The 15,222-nt window shown below is 44.9% G+C and overlaps 1 long non-coding RNA gene across 3 annotated transcripts in view; it reads left to right on the top strand.

The window, feature by feature from the left end:
- LOC147109290 (uncharacterized) overlaps positions 1-15,222 on the top strand; it is a 99,133-nt gene that overhangs the window by 31,426 nt on the left and 52,485 nt on the right. For 2 of the 3 annotated variants that reach the window (XR_015080220.1, XR_015080222.1), the window contains exon 3: positions 5,626-5,685. This is a non-coding gene — a long non-coding RNA (uncharacterized LOC147109290). Of the gene's footprint in view, positions 1-5,625; positions 5,686-13,610; positions 14,460-15,222 lie in introns of those variants that run through there. The other variant, XR_015080221.1, reaches the window with a different exon arrangement.

Raw genomic sequence — 15,222 nt, 5'->3', positions numbered from 1 at the left:
GGGGCTCGACTGCCGCCGCCAGTTGTGGGAAAGTCGGATATCGGCTGACTCCTACGCTAAGCTGGCCTGCAAATCAGGTCGGCGGGGGGGGGGGGAAGAAAAGACTATCGGACGGGCCGCTGCAGCTATCGGACGGGCCGTTATATTGTTGGGTTCACTCTCCCGGTACCTCCTTAACAATGCCCGGCTCGGCCTGCAATCTCCTACCCAGGAGGGAACTCTGTGACCCTCTGCCCTGCTCACAGGGAAAGGCAGAGCTCCCGGACCACTCCTGTCATGTTTGGCGCCACTTGGGTCATGTCGTGCACACGACTTACGCTCCACGAAAAAACTTTCGGTTTTTAGAGGTTTTCGGTTTTCGGAAGTGCGGATAAATGATAGACTACCTGTTGTTTTCTTTTTTTAGCTGGGCCCCTGAAGTCATCATGGGCAGAGCTGGAAGAGGACTTTGCCATCCAGCGAGCTGTCTCCTAGACTGTTCCTGCCACCAGTACTTGTTGCTGCTCACTGGTGATTGGTGCTTCATCATATGCCAATCCCTCTAGCTCACTATCTAACCCACGAGGAGTGCCAGTCTCTGTGCTAGTGGTTGGGAGGAATGGAGCACGTGATGGTGCATTGTCAGGAGGTGCTTTCTATACAATCCCACAAAGACCTCCTGTGTTCTCCATAACCTGGCCATAGAAAAGGGCATCCACCTGAAAGAGATAGAAGGTGAGCAGGCAGAAGAGGAGTTGTATAACTCAACCGATAAGGAGGATGAGGAGGCAGACAAAGCAGATAATGAAACTCATTCTGGTAGATTCATCGGGAGAAACCTGACCATGGAAATAATCTCCTGACCATTTCTTCCCTTGAGCTGCCTTATTTTCTCTCCTTCCTAAGACAACACCAACATTCGCAGATTGGTGCTGCACCAATCCATCATTTGATCACAGATTCCATCCCTCCAGGTTTCTTCACCATCTGCTAGCTTTTACAGCCTGCATAGTTTTTCCCATATAGACTTGGAAAAGGCTGTCATAAATTGTTATCCCTACTTAAAGGTAAGTGGCTGCATCTCTTTAAATCTGGCCTACAGTCTTTTAAAAGGTGATTAAGTGCAAGACTTCCTGCCCCCTCTACATCAGCTCCTCATTCCCACCACCCCACCTCGATGAACTTCCAACACCAGGCACAATCTATCCCAAGAGCTAACTTTAAATTGAAAATGAGAACCAACTTCAGACTTTCTGTTGGGTTGCCTATGTGAACACAAAGCCACCATTCTCACTATTTCAGTACAAGGACAAATAAAAATGTCCTTTATAGAAAAGGAGAAAAAGCAAGTATTACAATGGTAACGGTGGAGCACAATTACTTAAACAATCACTTGTAGTTCCAATTTGCAAGACCACAGACACAAAAGTTGCATTTACATTTAAATGATATAAATCAACTTGTCTTTGTTTAAGTTAAAAGCCTCTTTGTTTTTATTGGTCAGCACAAGCAGTTACATTCCCACTGTTCATTTTAGTCAGTATTTTAAATGCTTACCGATTTGATATCTGGTAAAACAAGACAAGGTCACCTCGAACTTAAGGCTGGCTTGCCATAGTTTGTTCTTTATTACTTTATTAAAGCCAAGAAAGTCATTTTTTAATTCATTCCAAATAAAATATCAACAGTTTTACATTCTGGAAAAACCTTTTTCGTGCACTAATTAAACAACACATGCTGAATGCTTTTTAAAAGGTCTTTCAGTTTTAACTGATGTATGATAACGATGCACACTTATATGATCATCCTGTGAGAAGAAAGGTCACATTTTTTAAAAATGCTGTTGCAAAATCCTTATGCATTAATTGTTGCACTCCAGAAAATCCGAGTGTGTGGCAGTACATCATTATTTATTAACTAATCCAGGTAAGTCCATTTTTGGTTTGCACACTAAGCATTCCAGTCAAAATAACAGCATAAAATCTCACATAATCAATAACATAGTAAGTCAAGGATTTAAATCACCCTGTCTTGTATTCCTGAGTAAAAACCTATGGGTAATTTAGAAAGGCTGCTGAATTTTATAGTAAGTGTTTGCCTAACCAAGCTAGATTCTAAACAATAATGACTTTTTAATGTGGCTCTGTGATTACAGTGTCATTTTGAAATACGACAGTCTTTGACTGCATTTGAAATTAGAGTGAATGTGAATTACTACAGAGACATAGATTACCAGAATCCCAAATAAAGTAATCTTCATAAATTCAAATCCAATCTGAAGGTACTTGACAGTCTAGACCTGTTGCTAGTAGTTTCATTTAAAGTGCCTATTGTTACATTGTGCAACATGCTTTTAGAAACCTTTGCTGCAGTTCTGTTGACATGCACACGTGCGATATTAACCACTCTTTTATTAGTCTTTCCATTCTGCGACAGATCAGTTTTTGGCGATGCTCTCAATACAAGAAAATCAACTTCAAAGTAGATTAGTATTAATTGCGCGGTTCAATTAAATCTATATTAATAAGATTGTTGAGATATGAAAGGCTTTTTTCTCTCATTGATTTTTCTGCATCAATACACCATAGCTGCATGTTGAATATTTATGTAAAGAAATAGATTTTTATCATGATCAAATGGTTATAATGTATTCACTCCTTCTAAAGAGACAGTGGGGTAGATTTTTGTCTTTATTACTTAAGAATTAAGCATTATGTTAAGCATTGGCTAGGTGGAATGCAGAGAGAAAAATTGGCTTATACAAAATCACCAAGATTTCCCATGCCCACTCCCTCGATGGCCTCCATGCCAGTTAATTGGTGAGCCTGCTCTTTCTAGAAGTTGAATTAGCACAGGTTGTCTGGTCTGCCACCAGTGCTCTCTGCTGATGAAGCCTTCTCCTTTGATTAGACACCCTTTCAGCATTAGAAGGTAACATGAGGGGTACCCAATGAGCCGCCTACATTCCACCTGGTGTGAAAGGATAGGGAGAGAGCAGGCAAGTAATCCCAGGAGTCATATAGTGAGTTGGTGAGGAAACATGCCAGAATCATGTGAGGGAAAGCAAACCTGTTTCTTTGCCAACTACCAAGCTGGAGTTGCAGCGTCAGCTAATTAGGAAATTGAAGAATTGAGAGGTGCAACTATTACTCTGCTGGCTGTAATCTAAATGTAACAGCATACTGTGGGTTCAGTACTTGGTGCAAAGTAAAGTTATCCCCTTGCTTTAAGTGCAAATCCATCAGTCTTCACTAACTTGGCACTCTTCCTCAGTTCAGAGAACGTTTTTCTCATAGGAAGGATATTGAGGATTTAGAGCGGCTACAGCTAAGATACTGCCTGGTATGAGAAAATACAAACACAAAGAAAGACTTGAAAAATTGGGACTTTTTCATTAGAACAGCACAGGTTATGGGCAATACGATAGAAGTGTTTAAAATGATGAAAGGATAGGACAGGGTAGAGAGAAGCAGATTTTTTCCAGTAGTTGAGGGGTCAAGAACAAGAGGCCATAGATACAAGATTAAATGTAAGAGATTTAGAACAGAGGGCATGAGAAACCTCTTTACTCACAGAATAGTGGGGATGTGGAAGTCACTTCCAGGGTTAATGGTTGATGCAGAAACTTTGTTAACATTCAAGATTAGATTGGATAGGTAGATGAAGGAAAAGGGATTGAAGGGATATGGGAACATGGTGGGCAAATGTGATGAGAACTACTTGCTCACATGAGGAGTAAATGCCGACAAGGACTGGTTGGGCCAAATGGCCTCTTTCTGTATTGTGACTTCTATGTATTGCTATCGATGTATTTTCTCCCATGATGCACGGAGGAGCTAGCATTCACACAATTGGTCACCTCCTGCCAGGTTTGCCGTACCCTGGCCTCAGAAAGTTCAACTTTCTTCAGAACCATTTCCTCCAATAAAACCTCCAGACTCTTTTCACAGAAGCAGGTCATTCTGGGAGCTCCTCCAGATAGTTGTCCCATTAACCAACATTCAAAAAAATGTCACCTACCTTTAAGAGTGCAGCAGCCATTTAGGAGCTGCTGCACTTCCCAGGTGAGTCAACACTCCCTAGTGCATGGGAAAACTCTACAGGTAGATTAGTGCAAGTGCGTATGTGAGTGTCAGGAGCATGGGTCATGTTTTGGCAGGACCACAGAAGCAGCTCTTACATGTATCAAGCATAGTTCATATAGACTTATTGGGGGTAATTTTGACTTTGGGCGATAGTGTAAAGCAAGTAATAGCGAATCGGCAGCCCGTTTTCCATTTATTTTCCATTTTACACTATCACACGAAATCTGAATTCTCTGAATATTTTACTTGCTGCTAAGTTTCAGAGTGAAAAATGAAACATCAGTGAATATCTATTACTTTTTGGGTTTTATATAATGACTGCTGCTATTAATAGCCACGGTACTGTAATAAATTGTTGGGTTGAACAGGCAGGAAACACACAGAGACTCAGTCTTCTGTGTTTTAAGCATCTGGGAAATATTCAGAAGCTTGCATATTCTATGCACTGTCAGTTCTTGTTTTACATCATGCTGTCATGTTATGCAGGCACATGAGCTGTTCTTTATCAGGCTGGCAGTATGACTAATGCAGAAACTGTTTGTTGACCTGTCTTTAATTCTTTTATGTCAACAATAGAACGTGAACTTACATTGAATACTGTAAATACATGTCCAAAAGATGAATTTGGCACTAAACTTGGGTAGTTCAGGTTGTGACATGCTAGAGTTGTGAAGAATTACAGAAGAACACACACGTAGCACAAAGGCGATGAATGTTCTTGCAGTCATTGGTTCAATTAAGCAGTGTGAATTGTTTAATGTGGATTTACACTTCATTTACTAGACTTTCCCAGTAAAAGCACAGCACACCCTTTAGAAGCAGTATTATGTTCTGTGATTAATCTGTATGAAGTGTAGTAACTGAATTGGAAATTTAAACACCCAGGCGGGAAAGCGGCCTAGCGAGCAACTGGCTGGTTTGGGAATGGCAGCATGAGGCCTAGCCAATTTTAACGGCCAAGCCTCATTAGCATGCAACCAAAACGGCCGGGAAGTTGAGGGGAAGCAGTGGTAAGTTGGGCCGCCTGCCAAGCCCAAAGTGAGTGTGGGGACAGGGGTTCCGTTTGAAGTCTGCGGTTTGGAGGAGTGGCAGTCCGGGCAGGGGTGGCACACACTTCCTTTGTGGAGCCCAGCCGTGTCCTCCTGCTCTTTCTGACCCCCATAGAGAAAAATTTTAAACTTATCTTACAGTGCCTCTTTGGTGGTCTGACCAGGTTCTTGCTGTCGGGGTGATCACTGCGGGCGTTCCGCTGACTTCCTGGTTACTGTTACATGGGGGTCCTGTTGATTTACTAGGACCCCGATCTGCATAAACTGATCAGGTTCCTGCCTGACTCAGGTGGGCATTTTAAAATGGCAGCGGATCATGGATGTGGTGGATAGTGCACCCACTCCAGTTTAACTGCCCTCCCTGCTCGGTTTTCCTTGGGTGGAGGCAATTAAAATTCCCCCCAGAAGTGTAACATTGAAACAAGAAGAAATTTATTTAATAAGAATAAGAATTAGAATGTTCCCTGCAAACATGAAATAATTACAGGTCATATATATTATGTTACCTACAGATACTGAGGATTCATTTACTTAACCCTATCTCCAAGTAAGAATGGAGTGCGAAACTAATGGTGAGTACTTGAATTAAATCACAGTGGAGTTCAAAAACTGCCACATTTCTTAAATCTGTTTTAATCTGTAAGAAAAACAATGTTTGTGCTCACAGCTCCTTAAGTGAGATCATCACGACGTATTTTCCACTGTCCACAAATGACTTGATGCAGTACATGAATTCCAATTTGAATTATTAAATGACTTTGAAGAAAGGTTTTCTATTTTTGTACCCTGTATGGTGAAAATAAATTAGGAACCTCTAAACAAGACCTTCAGACCTTCAAGAAAGATTTACAGCCTACTGACAACACATCATAAGTCAACACTGAATAATTGAAAGACTTGTAATTAAAGGCTAATTTAGTATTGATTGTGTCCTAGAGCAAAGGTCTAGTTTTCACCACTGAAGATGACTATGACTGGCTCAATCAGACTGTGACAGCGCAATTACGACAAATAGCCTATGGCTATGGACAGTGACACTTTTAGTCCCATCACTTTACATTCCGCAAGTGTTTAAAAGAGAGAGCTTTATGAGATTTTGCAGAAAACTTATATTCATGTCAACGTTTTATTATCTTGAGATGTCTTTGTACATTAAATGTCATCAGAACTCAATGACACATTTTGCGTTCTGTTACTGCCTAAAATCTCACTGACAATCTCTGAATAACCATTTCCTCTTCTGTGTCATATGATCAATTGAGATTAAATACAGTTGGATTTTTTCATTTCTTCTGGTGCTGTTCTCTTTGAGGTTGTATGCCAGATGTCTGTGAGACATGTTCAGTTTTGCATCTGAACCTTGTTGATAGCTCCCAGGAAATGTATTTTTCCTTTGCTACTAAATCATCATGGCATTCAAATCATTGTTTTTGTTCCTGGGTATTTTATAGTACCATGAGAAATAGTTATTAACCAATAGGCCAAGCTCTTTGGAAAATCCTTTATCCTTAGACACTTTGAGATCAATATGTTTATAGACTCATAAGTATCACTCTAAAGAGTACAAAATACAGATCACATTTTCAAGTCATGGAATCTTTTAATTTACTAGTTTGAGACACTGAATTTCGTAAATATGATAATAGTACTCAATGCTTATAAATCTTGGCCTAGAAATTAGTATCGGAATGGGTAGGCCCGAGGCACACCCGATATTGGGCCTTGGGCCCAGGTGAGCTGCAGATGCCTGTTGTGGTTCCCAAGCAGCTTGCTGCTGAAGATGATTTCAATTTTGGACCACTGTGTTGCCAGCATCGGCCCTGAGGTAGGTCCAGGGGTTGGCGGGGAGGGGGGTGGGGGCGGTGGGGGGATGCTATCAAGAAGGAGGAGTCGTGTTCCTTCCTGTAATAATAAGAAAAGGACTGCAGAGAACGGTACAACAGGTGTTTACTCAACTTGGTTCAAACTGCAACTGAAACAACAGATCACTACTCAGCGTTATATACAGGTGTGGTCACTGCCGGTACTACAGTATACATGAGCTGTAGAAGTAGTTCCCCCCTTAAAGGTACATACATTACAATTCCTCCCCTTTTAGATTAACAGTACCATAACACTCATTTAACAGTTAAATATCAAACAAATTACAATTAACACTTTTAACATGCAACATTAGCTGAAAATAGTCTATTTATAAATTCAGTCTTTGGGGAGGCTTCCTGATCCTTTCTGGATAGCGCCTTTCCCGAGTGTCTTGCTCCTGGTGCGGAGGCGATTCTGGCCCCCTGTCATCGGTTGGTTCATCAGCTTCCGATGCTACTGTTTCTGGGGTAGATGCTACCTGTACGTCGGGTTCATCACCAGGTACGTATGGGCGAGGCATGGGGTTGACTCGTTCCTGTGACTCTAGGATCTGGTTAGCATGGCGTCTCACGATGCTCTCCCCAGCGTCCACTGTGTACATTAGTGGCCCCTGCCGTGTGCATATCGTTCCTGGTTGCCATTTCTCTGTTCGGTAGTCGCAGGCCAAGACTGGTTGCCCTACATTGAAGCTCCTTGTCGGCTTCTCATTGATGTGCTGGAATTGCTTACCCTCAACATCTCTTCGTACATTTGGTCTGAGCAAATCCAGATGAGATCTCAACCTTCGGTTAAAGAACATCATGGCCGGGGCCTGGTTGGTGACTGCATGTGTCGCATTTCTGTAGGCTAACAGGGAATTGTCCACCTTATGCTGCAGTGGAATGTCGTCATCGCACATGGCCTTTACTGCTTTTTTAAAGGTTTGTACGAACCTCTCAGCCAATCCATTTGTGGCTAGATGATATGGGGCGGATGTGTAATGCCTTACCCCATTATTTTTCATAAATCTTCCAAGCTCTTCGGACACAAACTGTGGTCTGTTATCAGAGCAAATCTGCTCTGGCAAGCTGTTCCTGGCAAAGATGGTCTGTAGGACTGCAATAGTTTTCTCCGTGGTGGTGGAGGACATTTTGATCACCTCAGGCCATTTCGAGTGCGCATCCACGGCTATTAAAAACATTGAGTCCATGAATGGACCAGCAAAATCAATATGCACCCGTTGCCATGGAGATGAGGGCCACTCCCATGGGTGTAGAGGGGCATGTGGTGGTGCATTTTGGACCTTCTGGCATCCTGAGCATCTCTTTGTCAGGTCCTCGATTTGCTGATCGATCCCCGGCCACCACACATAAGCCCTAGCAAGGCTTTTCATTTTCACCCCTCCCAGATGACCTTCGTGAAGCTCATTGAGCACTCTCTCCCTTAACTTGGGTGGAATTGTGGTGCACCGACAACAACCTGGTCCTTAACACCAAGAAAACAAAGGAAATAATCGTGGACTTCAGGAAGTCCAAAGGCGGAAGTCACACCCCCATCCACATCAATGGGGCGGAGGTGGAAAGGGTGGCCAGCTTTAAGTTCCTTGGAGTCCACATCACGGAAGACCTCTCCTGGTCCCTCAACACCTCCTCTCTGGTGAAGAAGGCCCAGCAGCGCCTATATTTCTTGAGGAGGCTGAAGGGATGTAATCTGTCACCCCCGATCCTCACTAACTTCTACCGCTGCACTATAGAGAGCATCCTGACAAACTGTATCACGGTATGGTACGGCAGCTGTAGCTCCCATGACCGGAAAGCCCTGCAGCGGGTAGTCAAAACTGCCCAACACATTACCGGCACCCGGCTACTGACCATAGAACATATATATCAGAAACGCTGCCTACGGAGGGCACGGTCCATCATCAAAGACCCTACCCACCCCAGCCACAGTCTGTTCGCCCTCCTACCATCTGGAAGACGCTACAGATGCATTCGCACCCGTACGACCAGATTTAGGAACAGCTTCTTTCCCAGGGCTGTCATCCTACTGAACTCCACAAATAAACACTAAAGCCTGCACATCTGCCGATGCACTTTATTATGGTCATATTTATGCTAATATATATGTACAAATGTATGTTGAAATGTTTAAGTGTCCTAATCCAAATTGTACACTCTCGGGAGCCGCAAGCCTACATTTCGTTGTACTGCACTTGTGCACTAACAATGACAATAAAAAGTTGATTTGATTTGATTTGATTACCACTCGGTATCCACACATCAAGGTCCCCTGGCATACTGACAGCTGCTCTCTTCTGGATGAGAATGCTGGCAACAGTGAGTCGCCATGTGCTGGCCATCCCTTCACCGTCAAATCATATACCCGAGACAGTGTCGGGTCATTTCGGGTCTCCTCCTCTATACCAGCGTTAGTTACTGGCAAGCATTCAATTATAGTCGAATGAAATATTTCGACAGGATCCACTGCTGGTGCTTCCTCCGCAGTAGGCAGTGGCAGGCATGATAGCCCATCAGGGTTTCCATGCTGTTTCGTGCCCTTATACTCAATTTCATATTAGTGCACCCCTAGAAAAAGGGGCCATCTTTGTAGCCGTTGCGCAGTCATCACCGGAACGCCCTTCTTTGGATTAAAGATGGAGACAAGTGGTTGGTGGTCAGTCAGCAAGGTGAACTTCTGCCCGTGCAGATAGTGATTGAACTTTTTCACTCCCCACACTAGGCTGAGGGCCTCCCTGTCAATCTGGGCGTAGTTACGCTCGGCTGAGGTTAGTGACCGAGACGCAAAGGCTACTGGCCTCTCCGAGCCGTCCGGGAATTTGTGCGACAGCACCGCTCCAATGCCATAGGGTGATGCATCACACGCCAACCGAATTGGTAGTGCTGGGTTGAAATGAGCCAACACCTCTTTTGATGTGATCAATGCTTTGCTCTTCTGGAAAGCTCGTTTACATTCGTCACTCCACTTCCATGGTACCCGCGTTTGCAGTAGGGTGTTCAGTGGGTGTAGTACGGTAGACAAATTCGGCAAGAACTTATGGTAGTAGTTCACCAGCCTGAGGAACGACCTCAGTTGTGACACATTTTCCGGTGCTGGAGCCTTGATTACTGCCTCAATCTTTTCAGGGGACTTATGTAACCCCTCTTTATCAATAACGTGGCCGCAATACGAGGTCTGCTTCTGGAAAAACTCGCATTTGTGGCGATTAGCTCGGAGCCCATATTCCTTCAATCTAGTGAGCACCTGCTCCAGGTTGGCAAGGTGATCACTGTCATTTTCGCCCATGACCAGGATGTCGTCCAAATAACACTGGGTCCCTGGAATCCCTTGCAGGACTTGTTCCATTGCCCTTTGCCAAATAGCCGGAGCTGATGCTACCCCTAACACCAGCCGGTTGTATTGGTAGAGACCTTTATGAGTGTTGATCGTGAGGTACTGTTTTGAGGCTTCTTCTACCTCCATTTGCAGGTACACCTGGGCCAGATCAATCTTAGTGAAGCGTTTCCCTCCAGATAGCGAGGCGAAAATATCTTCAATCCGCGGAAGCGGATATTGTACAGTGTGAAGGACTGGGTTCACTGTCACCTTAAAGTCCCCACAGATGCGAACCTTCTTTGGTTCCCCAGGCGTATTACTCAACGACCTCTTCATTACAGGAATGATGGGTGTAGCCCACTCGCTCCAGTCCACTTTGGACAGTACTCCTGAATGTTCCAAACTTTCCAGCTCTGCTGCGACGGCTGGGCGGATCGCATAAGGTACCGGTCTGGCCTTAAAAAACATTGGGCTTGCATTTTCCTCTATTTTGATCGTTGCTGTTATGCCTTTTAGTGTTCCGAGTCCCTGCTGGAACACTTCTTGTGCGTCAGTTAGCATTTTTGACAGTTGTCCAGGTGTGACGTCGTCATCCTTTTTGGCATCTACAGTCAGTGCTTGTATGGAATGCCAATCTAGCTGTATCTTCCGGATCCATTCACGTCCTAGTAGTGGTGGTCCTCCATCTGGCAATACATATAGGTCCATTTTTGGTGTTTCCTTGCCGTTATATATAACGTTCACCCTTATTTTTCCTTTGGGATAGACTTTTTGCCCCGTGTACGTCTTCAAGACAATCTTTGTATCTCTCAAGGGTATATGTGAGAATAGCCGCTTGTAGTCCCTTCGGTTTCTGACTGTTAGGGCTGATCCTGTGTCCAATTCCATTTTCACTTGGACTCCTGCTATCTTGAGCGTGACTCGGATAGTTTGGTGATCCTCTGTTTTGATCACATTATGTAGTTTCAGACAACCCAGCTCCTTGCTTCCGGAGTCTGTATCACTCTTCTGTTCGTCTGAACTACTCTCCGTCACCTTATGTACCTTCTTGTGCTTCTCCTCTGGAGATTTCTTGCTGCTGGTTTTCTTTCCTGACCTGCAGACTCTTGCTATGTGTCCTACTTTTCCACACTGTCTGCACACTTTGTCCTTGAACCAGCAATCATTATGATCGTGTGTTGTTCTGCCGCAGCGATAGCACTTCACTGTTCCGTATGACATTTCATTTGTGCCATATTCTTGCGGTCTCCGTTGTATCTCTGCAGCGCCCCGTGCTGCTGCTTCGTGTGATACTGCAATGCTGAAAGCCTTGTCCAGCGTAAGATCCTTTTCTGATAGAAGCTGTTTCTGGGTTCTTTCACTTTGAAGCCCACACACAAACTTGTCCCTTAAAGTATCTGCTAGTCCCGTTCCAAACTGGCAGTGTTTCGATAGCTTGCGCAGTTCCATTAAATACTCAGCATTACTTTCATCTTTATGCTGGTTCCTTTTGTGAAACTTAAATCTTTCTGCTATCAGCAGCGGTGTGGGGTTTAATTGGTCCTGTAGGATTGACACTATGCTTTCAAAATCCTTTTCTACTGGCTTCTCTGGGGTTACTAGGTTTCGTAGTAAGCCATACATTTTTGCACCCATTGAATTCAACAATACCAGCGCTTTCTTGTCATTTGGCACTTCATTTGCCTTGCAGTATACTTCTATGTGTTCGACATATGTCGTCCAATCTTTGACTTCATTGTCGAACGCTGTGATACTGCCACTCTTCGGCATTTTTGGGTGTGGTTAGACTGGCTTAAAATGGCGTCTCCCGGGCTTTCCTTTCTTCCCCATTGCGGTTTAAAATGGCGTCTCCCGCGCTGCTGCCAACGCCGCTCTCGGCGGTCCTCGTGGCAAATGGCGACGCCCTGTGGGTTTCGTGCGCTGCTCCTGCGCTGCTGCCAACGCCGCTCTCTGCGGTCCTCATGGCAATGGCAGCGCCTCGTGTTTTCCTGCGCGCCTCTCTCCCCCGTTGACGCTGCTCGGCCCTTGACCACCGGCTGCGCTCTGCTCTCTCTCGCCTCTCTCCCCCGTTGACGCCGCTCGGCCTTTTTCTGTGCCGCTCGGTTGGGCTCTAGCCCGTCGCTGTCCGGGAAGGGTCTGCGCAGTACCTGTTGCCAGCCCATTTCGCTGGACCACTGTGGCTGGAAAGCCAAGCCTGGCTCTCAACAGCCTCCCCTGCGATGCTCAAATCTCCGCTGGATGACTGGGCGGTTGCCCGTGGTCGACGCCCGTGCTTCTGGACTCGACCTTCTTCCACTGTTCTCCAGGAGCGAATCCCTGGGAGGTGATGCAGAGTTGCAGGTAGGTTCGAACTTGCTCGTCGCCACTGTTACGTCTGTGTAATAATAAGAAAAGGACTGTAGAGAACGGTACAACAGGTGTTTACTCAACTTGGTTCAAACTGCAACTGAAACAACAGATTAGTACTCAGCGTTATATACAGGTGTGGTCACTGCCGGTACTACAGTATACATGAGCTGTAGAAAGTAGTTCCCCCCTTAAAGATACATACATTACAAGTCGATCAGGAGGGTGATCAGGATGGGGCCGATTGGGAGTCGGCAATGCTCCTTGGCACTGCAGTGGACCCGGGCCAAACACTCCTGCTCCTCTCAGTTCCATATTGAGGTAGATACTTTATAAAAACGTACCTTTTGTCAGCGGCTTCCAGTGGTCCCTTTAAGTTTCCATGTAGACCACATTTCACAGCCAGTAGTGGGACCATCCAGGTTTTGTGCTCTAAGAGATCGAGAGCAGCTTCCTTCCCAGCACCATGTACCAGAGATATAGATTAGCCCCCTCCCAACCTCCTGTCAGTGGGAGTTCATGTAGAAGGAGCACTAGGATAGGTAGAATGATTAGGTCTGAACATGTTTCCACCAACAGCCATTTCAGGGACATCAGAGTTATTCAAACTTATATCACCTCATGAATCACTTTATGATTGCAGGATAGAGATGCCCAGAAGGAAGTTGTGAAGAACTAGCAAAGGGCCCCAAAATTTGAAGCACCTAAGCCAACTTCAGGAAGTGACCCTGATAATTGTTGCCCTAGATTCGATGGAGTCCATTTGAGAAGGTCATGCAGGAGGTCAACCCACATCTCCAGGTTTACCTATCATTGCAGCTTTTCCTTCCTTCTCTTCATCTTTCACATACTTAGGCGTGTTAATAAACTTAGCAGACACCACAGCATCATAGCACAGCATGTGCTGGCAAGTTACATTTTTTACAAGGAGTGTGCTGCTGCTATCATTTGATGTTTGTTTCTCTTGTGTTTATAGGGGTGTCCCTGAGCAGCAGCAGGCTGTGGAGCCAGAGGATGCTGAACCTACCACCTCACAGCGGCAAGTACTTTACCTGTAGCAATCGCCAGCACAGGAATATCCACTGCGGGGGATTCTGAGTTACAGCAGGGAGTACTGGGCGAAAAACATAGCACGAGTGGGGAGGAGAAGTGGAAGGGGCAGCAAAGAAGCAGGAAGTAGTTAGCCCAGAGTTCCAGCTCCAGACATTCCTCAGCTGCCAAGGACTGGAATTGGTGCAATGCAGGAAGAATGCTGCTTTCTGGGCATCAACAACTCATGGAGTCTTTTGAGAATGTGCGAAGCACCCAATAAAGTGTTTTGCTTAGAACAGAGATGTCCACTAGTCCGCTGGTGTGTGAACACTTCTCAGAACTGCAGTCCACACTGGAACACGTGGCCCCTCAGGGCCATCTGCAGTGGTGCCATTCTTGGCAGAGATCTTAAGCACTGCACTCTTGGGAGTGTATTACCTGATGCTATAGACCTTAGTCTCCAGTGTCCATGGGTCTGTCAAAACTGCATTCACCATGCTGTGGAATTGGCTGGATAGTACCCTGATGTAGAGCTTTAATGACCTTATTACAGTCCTGTGGTCTGCTCCCACATGGATCACAGTTCACAGCAGAAGAAGGCACAGATGAGGGAGCCGTCTCTCAGGGCAATTCCACATGTTGTCCTACTTATATTACCCATGCAGAAAGCAGACCCAGGCGGTCACCACAGTATCAGATATTTCACTAGGAAATCCAGAACTATTTTATGATCCTGCAGGAGGCAGTATGGGGTTGACACCAGCCCAGGAACATCTCAGGGACATCCAGCAGCCAGCCACCTCTCTTTCCTCTCCCACTATATTAGGAGGTAGAGTGCATTCTCTGTACACAGTCAAAAAGGTGAAGCACTAGGTCGGAAAACACAAACAGCACACTAAGTACTACTGGACTAATAAATGGCTAGAATTGGATTTCGACTTGGTACAGAGAGTTCATTTGTATTGGAGCACATTTCTGTAGTAGGAGTTGATCTATATACATGGTGGCTGAGGTCAAGTAGAGGATCATAGTGTCAAGGCAGTTTTGTGCAACAATTCATTGCAGAGATGTATACAGCAATACTTGCCAGGGGGTGACTGAATTTTAGTTGAAGTGGTTGTCTATTACATGTTGGTCATTACTTGTCCTGCTGCTCTAACGTTGGAGAGTGCTAATGATTCCCTCCACAATTATTTGCATTTAGAGGTGTTGAGGTAGGGGACAATATCAAAGTGAAACTTTCTTTTCAGAGTTAACTTATTGTACTCTGTTGAACAGAACAGACCACTCTCTGCTGACTGGCAATCTACATTTACCTATAGTCATCCATTGACTGTCAGACGTGGAATGAATCATTCTGTAGAGGGTGATGTCATTTACAAACAGAATGTGGCTTTTGATATCAAACAGCAGATCATGTTGAATATAAGTGTCAAAATAGTTCACCGAAGGGCTTCTGCACAGCTATTGTAATAATAAAGAAAGGGTAATGGGCCAGATTTGCTGCAGCAGGGCATCTAACGGCACCTGCCTTTAGTTAGACTTGTATCTGCACC

This window comes from Somniosus microcephalus, chromosome 12, assembly GCF_052327205.1.
Source record: "Somniosus microcephalus isolate GS21.2 chromosome 12, FLI_Smic_1.0, whole genome shotgun sequence".
NCBI classification, from domain to species: domain Eukaryota; kingdom Metazoa; phylum Chordata; class Chondrichthyes; order Squaliformes; family Somniosidae; genus Somniosus; species Somniosus microcephalus.
The sequence above is the reverse complement of the archived record's forward strand: the minus strand, read 5'-3'. Positions and strand labels throughout refer to the sequence as shown.